Genomic DNA, 6,397 nt, shown 5'->3' with positions numbered 1-6,397 from the left:
ACCCAGAGGAAGTAACAGAAGCACAGACCTTGAAGTGAGCTGCTTACTAGCTTGCACCTCCTGGATTTCTCAGCTTCTCTTATACAATCCAGGCCCACCTGCCCAAGGATAACATCACCCACAGCGGGCCAGGCCCTCCAACATCAACCAGCCATTAAGAAAATGCCCCATAGACAGGACCACAGGACAAACTGATGAGGGACATTAATCAATTGAGGTTCCCTCTTCCTAGGTATGTCAAGTTGACACCTGAAGCTAACCAATAGGCCCTTTGTCAACTTGATACAAAAACACATCACTATTAAACCATACCCTTTTCATTTATTGTCCCCAATATTTCATTTAATAACACAACATATAGTCCAACTTTAAAGAATGCCACAGTCTTTAAAAAATCTAAAGTTCTCATTGGGCACAGTAGCACATGGCTTTAATCCCAGCACTTGAGAAGCAAAAGCAGATGGATCTCTGTGAGTTCGAGGCCAGCCTGGTCTACATAGCATATTCCAACGCAGCCAGGGCTATATAGTAAGACCCTACATTAAAAAAAGCTCAAGTTTTCTTTTTTTTAACTGTGGGCTCTTGTAAAATCAAAATTAAGTCATATACTTCTTCAAAAGGGAAGAAACTGGCATTCTTAAGAAAATTTAAGTCCAGCAGTTTAGACATCTAGGATTCACTCATGAGCTCCTGGACTCCTCTGGCTCTGCCATTCACAGCTTGTCCCATAGACTCAAGCTGGCTCTACTCCATACCTACTTGTGGCTCTACTCCACACCCACTGGTATCCGTGGTGGTATCCCACAGTCCTGGCATCTCTACTATTATGTCCTCAGGCATTCACTTAAACTGATGTTGCACCTTCACCAATGACTTTTCCTGACTTCATGTGGTGACAAACCTCATATTCTCTCCATGATTCCTTCAATTTTGTAGCTTTCAGGCTACCAAAAATAGTACCATATGGGAGACTCTTACAAGTTCTACCAAGTTCTACTTCCAGCTTGAAATGCAATCTTGACTCCCTCTGAACTACAGAGTCTGTGTGCTGTGCTGATCCTGAGGAAATATGTCTCAGAAGATTTCACCTCAATGATGCTGGTCTATTGTTAATCACAACTGACCCCACCCAACCAGAATTGATTGTCACAGTAATTCAAAGGTTTTACACCAGTGATGCTGGTCTGTTGTTGATCACAGCTGATTCTTCAGCTCCAGGTGACCAGAAGCCACAGATTCTCAATTCAAAATATAACAGAAATGTTTGGATAGAATCTTTATAGGATTCCAAAACATCCCTCTGAAATTTCACAAGCCAAGCATCCATTGTCTATGCCTCTCTCAACCTTCCTATCTTTTAAGCTTCCACAGAAGCTCATTAAGCTCTGAGAAGTCAATAGACTTTCTAGCTCAGTGTTCCAAATGCTTCCAAAATCCTCCCCAAAACAACATCACAGCAATATCCCACTCCTGATACCAACTTCTGTTCTTGTTTGCTTCTCTCTTGGGGTAGGGAAAAGGAGGTTTATTTCACCTTCAGTTTACAGTTCATCATGGAGGGGAGCCAGGGCAGGGGCTCAGGGCAGGAACCTGGAGGCAGCAACTGAAGCACAGTCCTTGGAGGAATGCTGCTTACTGGCTTGCTTTCCCTGGCTTCCTTGGCCACTTTTATACAATCTGTTCAGGGTCTGTAAAATTCCCTAAATTGACCACTCAGACACTGAGTCTCAGTAAAAGGGAGTGCTTTATTGGATCCAACCGGTTGGGGATGCAGACAGTCTCGGGAGCTGTACTGTGACTCTGAACAGTGAAAACGCAGGGCTTTTAAGCAGAAAACCCACAAAAAAAACCACAAAGCAGGGGATGTCCATAGAAACTATACCTAGAATAACCAAGAAAGGATTGGCACAATCTCGGGCTCATTTCCAGAGACTTTACCTATACAACCATTGGCTGTCTTACTTGGGGCAGAACATTCTTTATCTTCTGCCCCAGTTTGTTCCCATAGAGACCATACACAGATGTATCAAGTATACTGTTATTGGCTGGCTCACCTGGGACAGAATATTCTATCTCTTCTGCCCCAGACCATTTCCATAAAAATCATAAACACATACCAGGAAAGGGTTTGAACAATGAAGGGGATTTCCAGAGTCAGGTGGAGGGTAGTTTTTTTCTCAGAGGATAGGGAGGGGGTCTGAGGGGCACTCTCTTTCAAATCCAGGCCTACCTTCTCAGGGAATGGCACTACCCACAGTCAGCTGGGCTGTCCTACATGAACCAGTAATCAAGAAAATCTTCCACAGATAGGACCACATGACAGTCTGATGGTGGTATTCCTCAACCTAGGTTCCCTCTTCCCAGGTATGTCAAGCTGACAACTGAAGCTGACCAGGAAAACCTGTAAGCTAAAATAGTCCCTTTCCTCCCCATTTTGATTTTTGTCATGGTGTTTATCACAGTAACAGCCAGCAAATTGAATTGATGATTTTGGAAACTGGAAACCCACTCTGGCCACCAAGGCCATCTACCTCAGGTTGGCCTCACACGAGTGGCAACAGGTGATTTTAATGCACTACCTAGTCTGGGAATCGATGACATTGCTCTGCTCCACCCTTATTTAGCAGATGAAGAAACTGGGACAAGAAATCATCAAGTTATATAATTATAAGGACTTAAGTAAAGCTCAGCATATACAAGGTCCTGGGGGTTTATTTCCGGCATTGTCAAAAACAAACAAATATACATATTAGCTTGGGCTAAGTCCCAGATATTCCAGAAGTTAACTTTAGAGGATCAAAAATCTCAGACAAGCCTTGGCAATATGAGGATACCATGTCTCTCTCAAGAAACAAACAAACACCCCAAAGCTGCATTGCTGGTGGAAGGAAGGGGTGAGTTATGAATCCTAGTAGCATTCTTCTAACCCAAGCCAAAGTGCACTGCAGATTAGCGATTGCTATTTCTTCCCAGACTGGTTAAAAGCCAGTGCATTGACCTGATATGAAGTGGGAATGGGACAGGAATGATCTCAGAAGCACAAGTCAAAGAGACATAAGTGATTTTAGAGCAAGGACCTGTGTGGTATTAGTTTTTCAATAGACCTTATTATTCTCCTGCATCCCATCTCTTATGTCTCTCTACGTGTCCATCTAATAACAATGAATTCCTTTATGCTGTAGGGACAAGAGCAGTTTCTCATGGAAGGCTTACTGGATGAGGGTACAACTGAGTCACACACAGATAAACAGAGTGGGCCAGATATTCTTAATCAAAAATTACAAGAAACAGAGGCCAAGACCTCAGTAGTAGGTTTGCAGATTGAGGAATGACATAGGTGTAATAAATGCTAATATGGGAAAAGACTCTAATTATTCAGCTAGTTCTTGGGATATGGGTGGAATTTCAGATTGTAGACCTGGAGAGAGTGGTCAGTGTTCTTGTGTTTATAATTCCAGACACACAAATGATGTTTGAAGGCATGCCATAGACTGGCCATCAAAGGAGTTGTATAATATGACTAGGTTTTTCAAGTTACAAATTGTGCAGCTGGGCTTCTGTGAACTGTTCCTGATTTCCCAACCCCTAAGCTGTGGAAACATGGTGGTCCCTCTTCTGTGGTCACATACAAGTTAAGTTTCATTAATTCTGACTTTTGTTTGGTTGTTTTTATGAAACTGGGTATATGGTGTGTTATATTTAAAGTGTGTCCCACAGGCTTCTAGAGTGGTGACAAGGAAGGTTGTGCTGATTAATATTGGTTGTCACCATAACAGGATCTAGGATCATCAAGGAGACAAACCTACCGATATGTCTTCTAGAGAATCCTCAGATTGGATTAACTGATGTGGGAAGACACACCCTGTGGGTGGCACCATTCCATTGGATGTGGTTCTGAACTGCATGAAAAGGATAAAGGTAACTGAGCACCGGCATTCACCACTACTTTTTGAATCTATGTATGGCAGTAAAATACTGTGGTGATTGCTTGAACTTTTCCTCTCATTGATGCCCTAGCTTTGTCCAAGCTCTTTAGATTTATTCATAATGTCATTAAAATCTTTTTTCATTTCTTTGTGCCAGCAAGTTTCCACAGTAGTTACCTGCCTGGGTATCTCCTTAGAAGCCATCCTACCAATCCTGCTAGGAAGCAGAGAAAGCTCAGGTTCCCAGGCTTTGTATCTTCTGAGTCACCTGATCTAGCCAGCTGGGCCATATTACATAGAAACTAATAGGATCCTTCATTATACCACACTGCTCAAGTCCTATAAAGACTTTGGAATAGCAGAATTAAATTAGTTAAGTGGGTAAAAGAGGGTTTTTTAGGGAGGCGAATTGCTTGTTCTTTAAATGCATCAGTATAGTTCTCATTACTTGTATACAATTTCCAATTCACTAAATCAACCTGTCTTCTGTGCACTTTGCTTTGGTATAAGTATGGCGTCTAATGGCCTTATCAGTGTGATTAATATCTGCCCATAGCAGCTGGAGATATCATTCAGTTGGTAGAATACTTGCTTAGTATGAATGAGGCCCTGGGTATGATCCCCCATCATTGCCTAAGCCAGGCATGGTGGTGTATGGCTGTAATCCTAGGACTCAAGAGATGGAAGCTGGTGGATCAGAAGTTCAGGGTCATCCTCGGTTATAATGCAAGTTTGAAGCCAACCTGAGCTACGTTAGACCCTGTCTCAAAACAAACCAAAATCTGCCCTTCAGAATAGGAGAAAATGAAAATGACTATGAAAGTCTGTTCTGTCTATGGATGTACCACACTGGGTGCCTGGACATAGATTTATGATTGGGATTTCATTGAGATGTTTGGATGCAGGTGTCATCAACTATATTCTTGTTACTCTGTCTATAGGGCCACAAGTGGTAATGTCTCACCTCATGCTGATGGATTCACAGAATGGAGAGTTCAAATAGCTACTCTTTCTCTCCAGTTGCAGGTAGAACTTCATGTGCCTTGTAACGTCCTCTCAGGTGTTACAGTGACTGTGAGCTACTACCAACAAGCTGTCTTCACTCGTGTACTCAACCAGCATAGTGTCCTCATAATAAGTGTCCTTTCAACCCAGAGAGTCTCTGAAGTGCTGACCTAGGCAATTGGGAATTCAAAAGAAACTGAGTGGTTAGTGTTAAAAAAATAAAAATAGGAGCCGGGTGTGGTGGCACACACCTTTAATTCCAGTACTTGGGGGGAGGGCAGAGGCAGGCAGACTTCTGTGAATTCAAGGCCATCCTGGTCTCTATAGTGAGCTCTAGGCCAACTGGAGCTACAGGGAGACCCTGTCTCAAAAAGACAAAAAAAAATAATAGTAAAGAAATAAAAATAGGGGCTGGACAGATGGCTCAGTGGTTAAGAGCAATGACTGCAACCCTGGTTCCATTTCCAGCACCCACATGGCAGCTAACAACCATCTGTAACTCCAGTTCCAGGGAATCTGACACCCTCTTCTGACCTCCACCAGCACTGCATGACACATGTGCACTTACATTCAGGCAATTAACTCATACACATAAAATAAAAATAATAAATTAAAATTTTTAAGAAGAAATAATCAACTGCATGCCACAGCAATGTGGAGAGACTTTGACAGCTCAGGTCAGCACAGTATCTGCATCTGCCACTTGCCTTTACTATAGACAAAAAAGAAATAATAATAGTAATGGTCCATTTTCAAAAATGCCTTGAGTCAGCTTAGATCCAGCTACAGATGAACAGAAAAATGCTGAGCCCTTGCTAATGCCTACTCGTCTAGCTACCCCCACCCAAACTAGAAATTTAGAGTAAAACATTAACAGCCAAGCTTGCCTAATAACCTGCAGATATGACAAAGTCATTCACCTCAAAAGCTTTACAGTAAACAGGTTGTAATATGTAGAGAGAAACACATGTACCATCTTTGTTGAAAAACAGATAATTGTATATGGAGGATGACATGTAAGATTGTGCCTCTGGACTACTTAGCTAATGAGGAAAGCAGGGGAAGGAACTGCATTCAGGTCTATAAAAACTGTTCTTTGCACTCCTTGACATTTTTATCTGTTAGGGGTGCCCAACTTTGAAAAATTGCAAAGTAAACTGTCTTGCTTTCTCTACTCTGAGTCTCCAGCACTCGTTATTGGGAATGGGGTGGGGTCTTCATTCCTCACATGAGGAAGTAGATGGCCAGTGACATTTGGGCTACTACCATCAATCAGACACTGCCAGCACTATCTCAGCCAATGATAGTCACATATGCTTGTGCTGGGCATCAGGTAAGGAATCTTTACCATAGTTGACATGAGACTTGCAATGCCTTGTGGTGCTAGCTCCCAGGTAATGGGAAACTTAGGCCAAGTATTAGGCATCTTCCTTCTGTCTGTGTCTAGATGAGGGAATAAATGAGTT

At 42.4% G+C, this 6,397-nt stretch overlaps 1 non-coding gene across 1 annotated transcript; it reads left to right on the top strand.

The window, feature by feature from the left end:
* Nucleotides 1–5,540: 5,540 nt before the first annotated feature.
* Nucleotides 5,541–5,651, top strand: LOC115069196. Its single transcript, XR_003848477.1, has one exon. It is a non-coding gene; the product is annotated as a small nucleolar RNA SNORA44 (small nucleolar RNA).
* Nucleotides 5,652–6,397: the final 746 nt, after the last annotated feature.

Source organism: Nannospalax galili, unplaced genomic scaffold (assembly GCF_000622305.1).
Source record: "Nannospalax galili isolate Female #2095 unplaced genomic scaffold, S.galili_v1.0 scaffold371, whole genome shotgun sequence".
NCBI lineage: Eukaryota > Metazoa > Chordata > Mammalia > Rodentia > Spalacidae > Nannospalax > Nannospalax galili.
This window is presented reverse-complemented; position numbering and strand designations above follow the sequence as displayed.